General features: G+C 41.1%; 1 long non-coding RNA gene across 1 annotated transcript in view; it reads left to right on the top strand.

Moving 5' to 3' along the window:
• The window catches only part of LOC116441004, a 128,644-nt gene that overhangs the window by 29,647 nt on the left and 82,698 nt on the right, over positions 1-16,299 (top strand). The gene's annotated exons all lie outside the window — the stretch shown is intronic.

Genomic DNA, 16,299 nt, shown 5'->3' with positions numbered 1-16,299 from the left:
GCCTCCTTTTGCCTTCTGCTCCTGCCTGTCATGGTCCAAGGGTTCCAGGTACACAACTACAGTATGTAAATATGGTTATGCTTTCTGACACCTCTCATAAAACAGATCAGCTGTATGTTGTTTATCAGTAATTTCTGATTACAACTGAAGACTGGAAAATGTGTACCCAGTCAAAATGTTTACACTTAATGTGTTTTGCCTTCTGAGATATTTTATCCTTGTTTTTTTCCTATTACATTTCCACAGTTTTCTGGCAGGTCTGTTTTCCTTTTCAGAGTGTGTGAATTTTGCCTATCAGATGCACTGGAGAAGAAAACATTTATTTTCAAATGTTTATGGGAATAAAATAATAATGCTATTATCTACACTCTTGATTACCGGGATTATCTCATATATATACAGATCCTCCAGATAGGCAGATTAAGTGATCAGAAGGTTCTTAGTGGGCCCCAAGCTCAGAGCATACATTAAAGAGGATCAAGCCTGCTTTAATTCATGTGCTGCTTTGCTAACACTCCTGCTCTTTCTCAGGAGAATTTCTGAAATATGTTATCTGGGGTGCAGTGCGGACCCGTTGAGTTGGATAGGCAGTCTTTGTCTTTAATGGACAATGAATTGGGGCTGACTAGGAAAAATAATGTGTAAAGAAACATGTATTTTGCTCATCTGGGGCTAGAGCCATCTCAGTCTTTCACATGTGTTGGCAGACCTTCAGTATCTTGTTCTTGCTTGCTTAATGTTGCTAACAAATGCCTCTAGAATCTAGTGAGCATGCCTCTTTGTAGCCATTCACAAATCCAAGGTGTTTGAGGGAGCATAGGAGGGGGCCAGCTGTGTCACTTCAAGAAAGAAAGGAAGTGGAACAAAGGCTTTTGCTAACCGATTGAACAGTTTTTAGGCAGGCAATGGGACTTGCTTACAAAGAAAGTTTCTGAGAAGCTGACATCTCTCCATGGCCCAGCTAGCATGTAGCAATTTGAACAATGAATGTAGGAAACCACCCTGTAAATATGATTTATCCACCAGCTTTTTTTTAAAAAAGACATGATTGCTTTTTGACTAGAATATGTGCTCTGAATTGCTTAAGAATTTTGAGAAACTTCCTTTATAGAGCTTGAAAATACAATAACATAGAGATGAAAGACTCCTTTAGAATTAATGATGAAGACAGAACTGAAGTAACATCCATGTTGAAATGCCACTATCTTAAAATGTTCTTTTCTAGTTACTGTGTTTCTGAATGTGCCCATGGCTCCCACTCTTTGTCATGTCTGCTAGTAAATATCGGAGCTAGAAGATGACAAGAAATGTGCAGCAGTGGAGAGTATTATGGGGTAGGAGTGAGCTTTTGACACTGAGTCTAAGAAAAAAGAAGTGGAAAAATCTTTTTACTTAAGAATATAAAATTGCATGAAAATTGGGGCTGATAAAAGAGAAATAGACAAGAATAGATGAATAGATAAAGTGCCTTGAAAGGAACAACGGGGGTGGATGCAAAAGTTGAGGGAGGGAGGTCCTGTGGATGTGGGAGAAACTTCACTGTACCTCATAATCAGAGGTAGAAGACTTGAGTTTAAAATTCAAGAGTAGGAAATAATTGAAAAAGGGCTCTAGAAAGTTGAGGCAGCCAAGAAGAAATGACAATAGTGTGAGTTCAGTAGCAGTGTTCTGAAAAGATTAGGCTGTAGTGATTTCATTGGGTAACATTCCTTTCCTCACTTCTCATGTTTCACAGGGAGGAGGGTAATCTCTCATTTATTTATAAGTTTCCCACGTGTGAGATGAAAGTCAGAGCTGGTTATGTTTGGCTCCAGAGTCCACCACAGATATAGGATCCTGTGAGAAATCCTTATTTGTCAGGCCTCTAATTTTATGCTCTGACAACATTATGCCATAGCAAAAATCTCCCTTAAGACCCAGCGACCAACCCAGTTGCAATGCCAAGCTGCCCAGTTTAATTTGATCTTCCATGAACACTGGCTTTCGGTGTAGGAACAGTGCTATGAAGCAGAGGTGCACTTGTATGACTACATCTGCAGAGTGAAAGCACAGCCTTCCGAAATAGCTTGTGTCTGTCCTTTTGGCGGTCTGCTTAACAACCTTGCCCAAATAAAAGGAGCATACCATCCAAAAATATTATAATGGAGGCAGAAAGCAGTGTGCTCTCCTAAGGACAAAGCTCAGAATGAAAAAAAAATCACTGTCAAGGAAGACCCTTCTTTCTGCTTTTAATTTCAGAAAGGCTAGTTTGGTAAAGCTTGGGCTGGATGGCTTTCAAATGCAAATCCTCCAGGCTACTTCAGGCAAACTTGATATCATCTTTGAGTCAGACTAGTCTCTTAAAATGCAGCAGGACCAAAAAAGGACTTGTGATTAAGGGGACCGCACATCCTTGGTCTCCTGGAAGCATGCCAGGGTATGAGATGATATTTCAGTCCTTTGCATTCCTAAGAATGTCCTTTTGTCCCATGAAAGGCTGACATCTTCCTGTGTCATAACGAAATGATGAGCCAGGGAGGGAGGTGTCTGTCTCATGAATCGGTCTAGACACCAGCTAGCAGGCTGCTGGTGGGGTGATTGTTGCTTTTCTGGGCTCTCCAGTGAAGGGGTGCCAGCCTCTGATGCTCATTCCTGTCCTCTGGCTGCCCCCTGTTGGCTGGTCCACCCCATCTGTCAGCATGGACCTGGCATCCCCCATGTGCAGTACTTGGAAGGCCTGGGGACAAATGAAATGGTTGTTCAAAGGACGTCATCACTTAAATTACAGAATCCTCTTTTTGTGTGTCCCTTAATGTGACATAAAGTATTGCGGGTCTCCTTTTTCTGTTTCTGTTTTTTCTCTTGCCAAACTCTGTATGGTTTAAGTTTAAAAGGGTGATGACTACACAATTAAACTTTTGGAGTGCTGTGCTGGAAGCAGGCAGCTGCTTTCATTCTGCTTAGATTTACGTTCATTTCTGATTCATATTTTCTTTCAGTGGCTTTCTTGCACACAAAACCCCTTGTGCTAAAATCATTGCTAACTTTATAAGTATAAAATGGCTACATGTGCTAAAAATTGCCCTTGTATGAAATAGCTGCATTCAAAATTCCAGACAGGTAAACTGTTCTCAGGTTGTATCAAACATACAGAAATGTGAATTTCAGAAGTTCTACCCTCAGCTATTCAAATACAAGTTGCACTGTGGTGGGTGGGAACTTCAACAACCGTACTGAGGGCAGAATTGAGGCATTTCTGCTGTAAAGCAGCTGGGAAAGACGTGCCATTTTTTCTACTACCATAACATGTCTCCCCAGAGATCCTCCTTTAGAAGGACATGAGAACTCTCCTCCTAGATTAGAGGGCCATCCATCTCAGTATACTAGGCTGACAGGGCTCCTAGCAGATGCTTAGGGAAAGTATATAAGCACAAGGCACATACAGCATGATCTTTCCTTTGGTGCATCCTCTTACCATCCAGAAGCCACCATATTTGAGACTTGCTATGGAGAGGCTGGATAAGGTCTGTCACTTTTATAGCCACCAATGAACTAACACAGTGTCTAAAAGCTGCCCTGTTACTCATACATATTCACCTGTAGACCTGCTAACTTTGTGAACTCCATGCAGCTGTAGATGCTTGTCTCTACCATTATTTGACTAATATATCACAAGCAATGCTGTGAACTAATCTCCCATTCTGGAGGAAATTCCAATTCTATTTTCTCAACTAAGATCCTGTCATGCTCCTCTTCTTCTTCACTATGGTATGTGTGAGCAATGCACATGCAACTGTGGATGGCAGCTGGCCTACCTCACAAGACAGCTGTGTGCAGCTGTTTTTTCAAGAGATGTCAGGTGGTCAATCAATTCACAGGCTGTCCGTATTGTTGTTAGTTATGGGCAGAAATAGTATTCAGTGAGTCTCTGCAGTGGGGAAATGCATGGAGTGACGGTCCTGCTTTGGCCCTCTAAGCATACAGCAGGAGCAGGAAGATCCCTCTTCATGGCTCCGTGCTGTGTGTAATGGACATCTCTCCATGATGGATGCCAAGGTGGCTATTGCGATGCTCACAGTAACCTAGAAGTTAACCTTACCAGCCTTATCCTGTGACCACATGACAAGGTATAGAAGTTAGAACTACTTTTCAAGCTCAGTTAGGTTCCTGGGGACTGCAGCAATTCAAGCTGCAGAACTTTCACAGGCCTCCAATTTAGGGTGATCATGAGGTGAAATGGAGCCAAGAAGAGCCAAGGTGTCATTAAGACTCCAGGTGTCATTAAGAGCATGTACTTCCAGTAGAGGATGCACAGGAGGCCAACAGAAATGGGATAAGTGACAGTGCTACGACACATTTTGCCACGAGAAGCAGAGCCCTGCTTTCCAGGCTTTCTAGGAGTCCTCTTTTGGTGGCTGTGCCAATACACTCTGCACTGCACCCCAAGACAGATGGAAGATAAATAATCTGACCTACCTCGTAGTGATGTGAGACTGCAATTTATTCACTGCAAAAGACAAAGATCATGCTGTAAGGCAGAATTACTCTTTTGAGACAGGAAATTGATAGAAATAGGATTCAAAGCTGATGCCCAGCAAAGGTAATGGAAAAAAACATGTATGCAATTTATGAGCATGGATTCTTTAGTCCAGCATGTGTCAGTCTGCTTCATTTGCAGATGGTATATCAAGGGAGCCCCAATGGCTAGTTAGAGCAATTCCTGCACTAATGTGAACAGAGCATTTGATTTCATGGTTTGAAATAAAATGACCCAAATATAATTACGCAAGCTTATTAATTTATTTGCTATGGGTCGGTAACCTTTCATAGTCTATAGCACCAGTTACATGAAGGGCCAGGGGGATTTAAGATCAAATTTAGCAGAGTCGCATTCCGATATCAAAATTGGAAGAAACGAAGCACTAAATTGCATGTTTTATGATGATATCTTATTAAGAAACAATTAATGCCCAACTTTGAAAGCACCAAATTCATTCTGAACAGAAGCAGTACAAAAAGAAAAGCCTCATGAACATTTGAACTGAATGATATATAAGCAAGTTATGTCCCCCTGTCCAGTCCTGGAAACATGGACAAATCTTGAAAGTTACGAGCTCAGGATGGCCAATATAACATGGGCTTTCTGTCTGCAGAGGGAATTTCTACAGTGGTGCCAGAGGCATTATTGGCAGATTTAGTAAAGCCAGGATACTGCATAAAGCATGGCAGCCTACATTCCTCTTGATGACATCTGATGCTTTGTCCTCAGGGCTCTGTGAGCATTTCAGATTTCAGTACATGGAAGTCTTAAAATCCTTCTCCTACAGAGTGGAAAGGGGGTTGTTGGGTCAGACTTCTTCCATTCCCAATGCAATAGGCTGTTATCACATAAAGTGTGTGCATCAAGTGAATGACTGTGGTCTAAGCACGCTGCACTGTATTTGGAGTCTTAAACAAGACAAAGAGCCTGTTGCACCCAATGTCAAACAGAACAGGGATGAAAGGAGTTGGGCATTTAGTCTTGGTGCTGCCAAACACTTGTGGAGTCTTTGTTGACACTCTCAGGAAACTATTTCATCTGTGTGCCAGAGTGGAGGAGCCACCTGATCAATGCACAGATCACAGAAGGGATCAGGATCGCAGAACGTTCTGAGTTGGAAGGGACCCACAAGGATCATCAAGTCCAGCTCTTAAGTGAATGGCCCAGATGTTACAGTATACTTTTCTGACATGCAAAAGGTGGCCCCGCAGGCCTTCCCAGCTAGACCTAGAGGTAGTCAGGACCTTCACTTAGAGCACCTCACAAGGGCACAAACTTTGGCCACTGTAAACTTGATTTGAGCCTGAGAGCTGGAAGCAAGGGAACTGCACACTGCCTCACCTCTTCAAACTACCTCTTAAGGGCTTTTATCTTACATGGTGATACAAAACATTACTTTGTGTTTCTTCCTGCGAAACTGTCTTGATATGTGTGATGGAAAATCAAGGGAGAAAACTTTCCAGCAGGGATAAAAATTAAACCTAATTCATTTTTTCCATTCATTTTTCTCCCTATTTTCTCTACTCTGTCCATGAGGAGGATACTGGCTATGTCAGTGTCAATGGCGCAGTTCATGAGTGCAGCTTCATCTCAAAAGTCACTTTGTACCTAAGTGACATTCTGGTGGCCTCCATAACATAGGCCTGCTCATAAACTTAATATTAGAGAAGATGGCTAAATGTCTTCCCTCAGAAGTGGGAGCTGTGAAGTTGAACCCTTTTAGGTATAAATATCAAACTGGAGCTCATTGCCTGTATAAGGGTCCTAAGGTGATGGGAAAGGACTGTGCCTGAGGTGTGATAATGCTTCAGTTCCTTTTCCAGAGTTACTACTAGATTATTTTTTGAGGTACATATATCCAGTGGGAGATAGCAACTTCCAAACATCAGCATATGCATTAGTATTTATAGAATTTTTCATGTCATATACTGTGATTAGGACTAACCTTGATAATGGTGATTTATCTAGCCTTTTGATGGAAAAAAGCCTTGCTGTTAAATTAAATGACTGCCTTTTTTTTTTTTTTAGAGGATCTGAACTGCTACACATGGCTGTAATGCTCTCCTAAATTGGAGTAAAGATGATGCATTTGGCTTAGGCAATAAAACTGAATCCTGCAGGTGATTATTTTATTGCAATTCATAGAAGTTTATTATAGAAATGTAAGAAGGAATAACAGCATCACTTTAGAAGAAGATAAAAAAAACCCCTGACCCTAATCTTCTCTCTGCACTGAAATGAAACCCAAAGTTATTCCAAATTAATTTTATAGAAGGAGTCTTATCAGGTCTCTACTCATGCTTGACATTTTACCAAGTTCTTTCCCTCCTGGTGCTTTTCTCACAGGACACAATGAAATTTAGCATTCATAAATTGCTCAGGGCCTTTTGTAAAATTCCAGCCCGTGATATCAGGACCCTCTTTCCTCATTCAGAAGATCTTGTTGCTGAACTCAGATCTTCCATTAGTCTCTAGCTGGGGTCTGCTTGCCATTGCATGCAAATCCCACATCTTCCAGGGCAGATGAGTTGCTGAGGATGCTTCAGCACCACAAGACACAGTGAGCAATAGGCTTTTTGATGGTGGTGATAAGGGGCATACAGGGAAATGTGAAGACCAGTTTATGCCTCAGTGACTTCTGTGCAATATAGAATCATAAGATAGAGTAATTTATGTTGGAAAAGAGCCTCAAGAACATTGAGTCCAAACATAAACCAAACACTGCCAAGACCACCCCTAAACCATGTCCCTAGGAAAGCACACCATGTTCATTAGTAGTCATTTACCTTACTACTGTTGGTAGCACAGATACACTAGCTTCACAATACCAAGCTCTAGTGATGCAGCTGCAGCAGAATACAGCAAGGCATGGATTGCGCCTTAGGCTGAAGTAACTCACACAGATCCATGCTGTATCATCTTCAACCATTAGGGGTACACAAGCTGTCTGGTTTAAACTAGTGCAGCTCTGCCTGTATGAGTGCTGTACAGCTACAGAGAAGGAGTGGGGACAGGGATAGTAGCAGGCTCTGGTTAAGCATTGAGCTAAGGAATTGATGTAAGACTTCAATTTTCCCCTGACTCTTGAGATGGTCAGTGGTACCTCTCAGCTTGTATGAAGGAAATTGTAGGAGCAGAAAAACTGACCCTGCTAGAGGAAGAGGTTGGATTGGCAATGGTTAGGTTAAATGCCCACTCTCAGGAGAATGCTTAGGAGAAGCCGACACACCATGGCTGCATGGGCTGGTCATTTTAAAAGTGGAGTTCTTATGTGATAGCCTTTCAACAATTTTTTCCTGTAGAACCTGCATTTGGCTGCCAAGGTACAGCTGGTGTACTGGTGCTGTTGCTCCCACAGTGCCACAGTCATAACTCTTCTTCTGTTGCATAACAGTACTCCTCATCAACACCTCACGGCTGCGGGGTCAGGATTTAATTAAAACATCATAAAGATGTCTTTGGGGAACTGGACACAAGATTATTCTGAAAGCAATGCAGTATTGCAGGAAAAATGTGACTCTGTCTACTTGTGTGTACCCAGGGCACAATTCAGGGGACCAATAAAGATTAACCAAAACTTATAGGATTGAATAGATGATATAGAGTGAGCTTGGTTTCATGAAAATATACATAAGGAGTGTTAATTTCCAGTATGCTTTTGTGAGCAGTGTTTGCTTGACTTCTACTAGAAAATAAAAAGATGCTGCCAGAATAATAGGGGAAGGAGCAAAATCAGTCTACCTGAAATCTTGTTTGAAACACCTTAAAAGGTCTCTGATGTCAGGTAAATGTTGTAAAGAGAACTTCTGAAAAATCGTAGGAACATAGTTAATGACTAATTTATCAGTTTCATTTTGCTATAAAATACCAGAGTATGAAGTGGGGAAGGACAAACTGGTACTACAGTTATCATTGTGCCTTCAGCTAGGAAATTACAAGGACTGTGTTTACTTCTGTCTCTGGCCCACTCCTGTTAAGTCAGATATGTGATATCTCCTGTACCCCTGGTTTTGAGCTTTATTCCTGAAAGATTTGATTCACCACCAGATAAATTCCACTTCATGCTGCCATAATTCCACTGATTTCAGCTAAATACAGTGAAGTTATTTGGTGATGATAGAGTAGTAATTAAAAAAAAAACCAAAAACCTCTTGTAAAAATCTTATGGATCCTTTTTGGTTTTAAATAGTTCATTTTAGTGGTTTTGGCTCTTAAGAATTAAAATGATCCAATCAACAAATTGACAACAATGCTTTTGTCACCTTTTTCTGGTCTCTGTGTGTGTGAGAGAGGGAGGGGACAGGGTGGGGGAGTCCCTGCATTATCTCTTTCCAGCCTGTCTGGGTTCCAGCTGGTCCCACTGCTCAATGGTCCAGCAGCAGTGCTAGTTTGCTGCCCATAGGATAAGCCACTTTATTTATGGTTTTGAGCCAGAGCTGCAGACTGCCAAGGAAGGGAAAGACCTGACACTGCCTGCCATTGCTGCAAGTGATGATAACTCTATTGATTTCAGTGGCATCAGGCAGCTTCAGAGCCAGAGAGAATGCCTGGCCTGACAGGATTGGTTCCTGTGTGAGGAAGGATGATTTTATTCTCCCAGCATCCCTGGATCATATATAAGGAGTTGCACAAAGAAATGCTAAACGAAAGAGAGGGTGAAACATCAGCTCTTCGGGATTAGTGATGCATTTTGTATGACATTTACTATTTTTCTTAAAGGAAAAACTGGAGAACAGTGTTTCCTTTCTACCCCAAACTAAGGTTCACGGCCAAGTTTTTAAATATACATATTTAAATCAACCATTTAGAAAACTCATAGCATAAGCCAGTCAACCCTCACCAAGCCATATTTCCCCTAGTAGGAAAAATCACATCTCTGGGGACAATACTCCATTTATTAGGTTCTCAGGGGAAATAAGGGATAAGAACTATAAAGATGAAGTTGGCAGCTAAGGTTTGAGGACAAAGACTTGAAAGAATCCCATCAATTCTGGAGGGAATGTGCAAATTCCTCTAATAGACCCGTGTCATCTTTACTGGAAGCTATTTAAACATGACTAAGATTGTGAATGTTTGGCTGTACAACTGTGCCTCTGTTAGAGGCTAATAGTGGTTTCAGTGGGTCGAATGCCTGATGTAATTACTGCCTGGGTTCGGGCTGCTTGGGAGGGCTTTTCTCATCCTTCATACAACTTCTCCCGTGCCACAGTTATGAATGGCTACTTGACTTCCTCAGCACCACCAGTTCTTTGCTGACACCAGCCAAGGGACTTTCTCTGCTCCATTGAATCTGAAGGATTTAAATTGGAGGCTTTTATCAGATCTCACTAAAAGCCTTTCTGCTCCCTGAACTTCTTCAAAAACCATCACTAGTCTACTTGTCTTTCATCACATAAAACTCCATTCCCAGTGCATAGATTCCTTGGGTCTCAAGCAAGTGTGTGTTCTGCAGCATTAAAATGCAAACCTCAGTGTGGGACTCATGAGGATCACGTGTCATCTTGCTGTCATTGCCTTCCTTGGGCTTCTCACGCTAATAACTGTAATGGTTTCTCCAACACTGTAAATTTGAGCATTAAATATTATATTCACTGCTCGGATTTTTTTTTTCTCCTATCTCACCTGTGGCTCATTTTCACAAGTTATTGTTTGTTGTATAAGAGATTCTGCCTCATTTTTTCCTGAAAATATTGTTGTCCTAGTTAATAGGCAATGTTAATTATGTCAGCATAAAGAGAGGTACATTTTTTTCTTCATATTATACACACTGTTTAACTGCATTTGGCTTGCCTCTAATCAGAAGCTGGTTTTATGTGTTCCTGAAAGAATAACGAAAATGTGGGTTTTTTCTGTTTGTTTGGATAATTGGTTTGGTGAGGGTATTTTAGCAAGCAGTAAGGAAAAGTTTTCTCCATCTGACAGGCTGGCTTGGATTGCTTGAAGTTACCTGTACAAGCAATGCTTTTTTATCCAAATTTGTAATTAATTCTATAGCCATGAGACATTAATCTGTCTATCCATCCATCTATTCTTTTCCACAATTATTTATATTGCCCTGTTTGAAAAGGTTGCTATGAGCATTTAAGTGACACCATATTCTCACTCTACTGAGAGGGTTTGTCAGTCAAATGTGGTTGGTAGCGTGCATTGCTTTGTAGAATGTGCATGCTTAGCCTTCTCTGCATTGCCCAATGAGGTCCCATATATTTGAAACTTCATGGCCCTGCTTATTGAAAACAGTTCTAAATTTATCTGTTGATAGCATTTTCACTAAGATTTTTCATTTCTGTGTGTCTTCTTGGATTTGCAGCTTATTAGTATACCAGAGATATAGTCATACCTGCCTGGTCTTACCTCCCACCCTTCTGTCCCCCTCTCGGGACAGATTCTTTCTAGTCTCTGCTTCTTCTGTTCCTTTTCTCAGATTTTTGCAGGAGTACAAAGGACATGGAGAGAAAGAGACGGGTGACCACACTTTCTGAGATGAAGAAAAAATCTCAATTTTTTTAAACATAAGAATGGAATAAAGTGGTTTCTCCTCTGCATATGTAAAGGGAATTTGGGATCTCATTCATCCCTTTTGAAACCATGGTTTATGAACTCTGAATCTTTCTCTGGGAAGATTCCCTGAGGATGAATATGATTGTGTCACAGGACTAAGTTTTGTTTCTAAGCTTTTTTAAAAATTAGACTGCAACATGACATTTGACGTTGAAACGATGCAAGGATTCCAAAGGTGATGACCATCAAAAAATCTTACTGGCTTCATTTACATTTCCCATGCTCAAGGGACCAAACTAACTGAGATAGCCACCTAAGTCTTGAAATGTGTAACTGAAGGCACACACATTTGAAACCTTAGCTCTTGGTGTTTCCAGGTCATCAGCAAAGTTTCACCACATCACACAGAATTACAGAAACTCCAATACATAGAAAATGAGAAAAAGTGCTTTCTCTAGATGCTTCTAATGCATTTGCCACTTCAAAAATCCACTCTCAGCACTGAAACATGGAGTAAGGGTTTGCCTGATTTTCTTTAATGTTTAAACTTTTTATAACTTTCATTAAAAAAACCCCATAAAGAAATGTAACAAATAAACAATGTTGAATGTCGTTACTAATTGAAAATGTAAAATGCTTTTATTATACAACAAGGCAGTGATAAAACTGAAAGAATACAGTCAGATATAAAAGATTAAAAGAAAGAGTGCCTGGTTTTGGCCAAGGACTGGGTAATTTTTTGTAGCAGCCATGACAGGGCAGAGCCTGGAGCTGTGTGAGTGTGGCCAAGACTCTATTATTATTCTATCTTAAGTCATTGCCAGGAGCTGCAGGGAAAGGGACTCTTTGGCTTCCAGGAAGAAAGGGCGTTCCTTTACGGTCATGGGAAAGCGTGGCGGGCAAAGGGTCTGTCCACCATTTTTTTTCCATCACCCCAGGCTTGATGAGCATTTTGCATGTAACTCACTCTCTCTTCGTATATTTTTGTTACTAGCATGTTGCTGTTATGGTTCATTTTCTTATCTCATTGCTGTTTCCAGTAAATTTTTTGTGTTTCAACTCAGGATTTCTGCCTTTTTTCTCCCTCTGAAGTTGGGAGGGGAGTGGCTCGTGGGGTTTGGGTTTTTTTTAGTGGTAGAACTAAATTGGGGAATACCATTCCTAAATGACAAAGAGAAAACATGATAAATATAAATCTGGATTTGGTGAAATGTCATGGTAATCTCTAAATAGTGTGACAAATATTATATTAACACATTGGATCACTCTTATTGTTTTTATGTGAAATTATTAGCCCTGACATCCTGCCAGAACTAATCATACGTATAGGATGCTGGAAATCTGGTGTATGTTGTGAGAAGGGATTTTATCAACGATGTCTCCAGCTGTAAAAGAAAAACAGAGAAACAGCCAAGGCAGCTGAAAAACTGTTGCTTGTCTTGTATTAACTGATTCTTCTTGAAGATTTGTCCATGCAGTTTCCACCTTCAGAGCATGTCTACTGGAACGGGTTTTTTTGCAATTACTTCAATTTGGTCAGTCTAGTCCTGCTACTGTCCTGGGTGTCCCTGCACTGCACTCCATTGTTGTAGCACAGCCCTATGTAGAGAGAGTACCATGTGCTTGATAGCTTGCTTCAGCATCAGAGTAAGCTGGCTTTCCTTATTTTGGGGTGGGTGTTCCCAAGGGAAGTGAGCACTGGGTCCCCTGGGTGCTGTGAATTGCCTTCTGTTCACAAGCTTCCCCAGACAGAAACATCCTTCAGCCCTGACCCTTCAACCAAAAGTACCTATTGGTACCATGCCTTTACGTCTTCATGTCCTCATGAAGGACTGAAAGACTTACAGTATTTCAGCTTGGGCTTTTTGCCTGAGGCCATTACATGGTGTCTTGAGGTGACTTTATGATGTGTATCCCATATCACTGCCCTATGCCCAGAAATTAATTTTGTGCCTTTCTATGTCTTTTAAACTGAGCCCAAGAGGGGGAAGAGGAAAAAACGAGCAAACCCTTCAAAGCAGTTTTGCAGTTTTGTTTTCATGTTTCAAGGAGACAGAGATACAGACTCCTCTTGCTTCTAGCAGCAGCGGTGGGAGCGGGAGGAAGCACCCGGCTTGCTTTCTTTCCAGCCAGCTTTCAGCTAGTTTTTCAGCTCCTTTTCCTCTGGAGAGTTGAACTTTGTTTTCCTGGGACTCTGATTTTTCCCTTCTTCTCTGCTGGACTATTTCAACATCAGAATACATTGGGAGTACTTTCCACCAAGGTGGAGGCCCTGGAGGTGGGCCCACCACCCCATCACAGCTCCAAGGAGGGGGAGAGAGAGACTAAGGAAGGACTCCAAAATTTTCCCAGGTTTCTCTCAGCAGAGCGAGAGGTTTCATTTTTTAGCATTAATATCCCTTTCCTGTGTGCTTTTCAAATAAATGGTTTTTATCTTCTTCACTTTCCTTTGAGGAAAATTTATTTTCTCCTGAACCTGGTGGGGGGAGGGGTGGCTGTAACCTGCCTTCTCTCAGAGGATATATTTCCAAATTTGCCCAAACCAGCACACACGGTAAACAAAACTTTCCTTTCCCTTAATCCCTGCATTTTCAGTGGCCTACCAAGTCAAGATCTTTCTTTCCTGTTATTTTCATGGCTATTTACTTGTGAGCAAGGCTTTAAGTTTTAAATACCTTAAGTTACTTTTTGCACAGTGACACAATTTGATTTTGAGCAACGGTGGGCAGTGCTTTCATACCCACATAGTCAAAGCTAGGCTACAGCCTGGTTGTCAGGCCACTCTCCAGCAAACTGCAGAGTGAAATCTCATCATCTTCCAGCCTCTCACCCTGCATGCAAGTAGTATTTTGTACTGCTGGAGATGGTGTGTTTTCAGATGAATTTAGGGTTTCTAACAGGTACAGTGTGAAATCTTATCGCCCAGCTCCACTGTGCCTGAGAAGTAAGCCCTTGGCTGCTCTAATCTGCACACCCTGCCCTGGACTTGAGTAGGCTCCAAAGTAGGAGCCATGGGAGACTGCTGCATGGAGTGACAGTGCTGACTGGTTAGGGGTTTTCCAGAGTCAGAGGGACTGCATCACTCTGTGTCACCCTGGGGCAAGGGAGGAAGTCTGGTGTTTGCTCTACTCCAAAGATGAAGTGAAGCTCTTAAGAGAGCAGAATTGACTTGACTTCTCCTTGTCTATTCATATAATATGAAACTAGATATTGTCTGTCAGTACTTGTATTGTAGATCTCTCAAGCACAGCCAGATACCTTTGCATTCTACACAGATGCTCAGAGTTTATGTGAATAAAAGCTCCCTAAGGGGGGACCATGGCCCAGATCCGATAAAATATTCAGGTTTCTCACTTCCCACTTAAATCAATGATCAGCTATTAACTGCCAAGCATTTCAGGAGTACTCCTAGTGCCATGGAAAGATCAAAGAGGAGCAAGACCTTAACCTGGTAGTGAGATATTTGTACGAGGAATGAGGTATTTCCAGAGACCAAGACACATACAAGGTAGAAAAATAGACGCATAGAAAGCAAAGAGCCATAAACTAGATTTTGGACTTAATGAAGGAATTCTGTGCATTGAGAGTACTGTCTGTGTGGACAAAGATTAGAAGAAGAATGAGAACAAGAGAAATCAAGAGAAACATTACTTCTGGTTTAGTTCAATTATATCATTCTTGCATTACCACAGAAAATTGATCTGAATGTGGATTATCCAAAGAGTTTAACTTACATTAAAGCACCAACACAGCAGCACCAATGACAATAACAGTACAAATCTGCATCTCAGATTGTTTTGAGAAACAACATAAAATACTGTAAAATTTGATGTAGCTGGGATTACCCAAGTATACTCGGAAGAAGCAGGAAAGAATGTGATCTGAGGAATAATATCAGAGATTTGAAGTTTATCAAAAATGAGAAGTTTCTAGAGAAAAAAGTAGAAGACTGAGAAGATGAGGGATATAAAAGCCAAGGGAGAATAGGATTTTAGGTATGTTGCAGTCACCTGAGAGAGCCAAAAGGGTGAAATATTTGACAATTATGAGATTACTAAAATCCTTTTTTTTTTTTTTTTAGTGACCTGACAGAGGAGGTATTGGAAAGAGTTTAGAGCAGAAATGGAGGAAAGGACTTCTTATGTTGACTGCAAGAAGTATATTCAATAAAGCTGAAGGGGAAAAGGAGAGGGAGGGTAATGAGAAAGCAGGGGTTGGAGAAGCAGAGTCAAGATTATTTTTTCTTTTTTTTTGTCCTAAGAATTACTGTGAAAGAGGAGTCAGAAGAGACTAAGTTGCTGAGAAAGGTCATACAAGAGTTTATGTCATGAAGTGAAACATCTGCAGCAGGTAGATGGGCTGTAAGAGCAGGGGAAGCATCAGTGTTTGGCTGAGAACTGTGTTTGGCTAAGAGGAAGTAAAGTGGATGGTCCTTTCCATGGGCAAGAGAAGTTATGAAAGAGCTACAAATCTAGTAAAAACATGAGGGAACAACACAGGAAGCTGCAAACCAAGAAAGCTCGTTGATACTGAGGCTGATGTCTCAGATGAAAGATTGAGATGAAAAGAACCAAGATAATCCAGAGCTAAAATTAGAGGGCAAGGCTGGTGGAGAGGAATTGCAGGGATAAGAGATGGCAAGAAGGGTTGAGGTGAAAAGAAGTATCAGCTACAGTGTTGTGTAGAGGATAAAGAATGGGAAAGGGAAGGAGGAAAGACGTAGAGGGGAAGTCAAACTTTTCCACCACAGCCAAAACCAGGAAGGGGAGAGGAGAAAAGCCTTCTGTAAGTGAAGATGACCACAAACAACAGACAGAGACTTAATCTTTGCCAGAAGGAGATTTTCATAGCTCTTAATGGAAAATTGGGAAAGTCTACTTCTTCAGCTCCCAGAGGGTAAAGAAAGGAAGAGAGACAGAATAAACTTAACAGTGTCTGTGAAGAATTTAGATACAAAGTGATAGAAGTGTTACATTAGGAAAGAAGGTAGGTTATAATCCTAAAGATTTTCTTTCCAAAACTTCATTAACCATATTCATAACAAAGCTGTGAGAGATCAAAGCATAGAAGGAATGTTTCAGGAGACAGTACTTTAAAATATACCTGCCAGGATCCAGCTCTTAGAAAATAATTTTAATTTCCCCATATCTTGTCTGGATAGAGTTCAAAAGCCTTTTAAATCTTGTTTTGGCCTTCTGCCTTCATAACTATTTATTTCCTATGACTTTTATCCAACTCAAACTTTGGGGGCTATTTCAGTGAGCTGTTTAAAATTTAGC

This window comes from Corvus moneduloides, chromosome 3 (genome assembly GCF_009650955.1).
Source record: "Corvus moneduloides isolate bCorMon1 chromosome 3, bCorMon1.pri, whole genome shotgun sequence".
NCBI lineage: Eukaryota > Metazoa > Chordata > Aves > Passeriformes > Corvidae > Corvus > Corvus moneduloides.
Note: the sequence above shows the minus strand (reverse complement) of the source record. Positions and strands in the feature narration are given on the sequence as shown.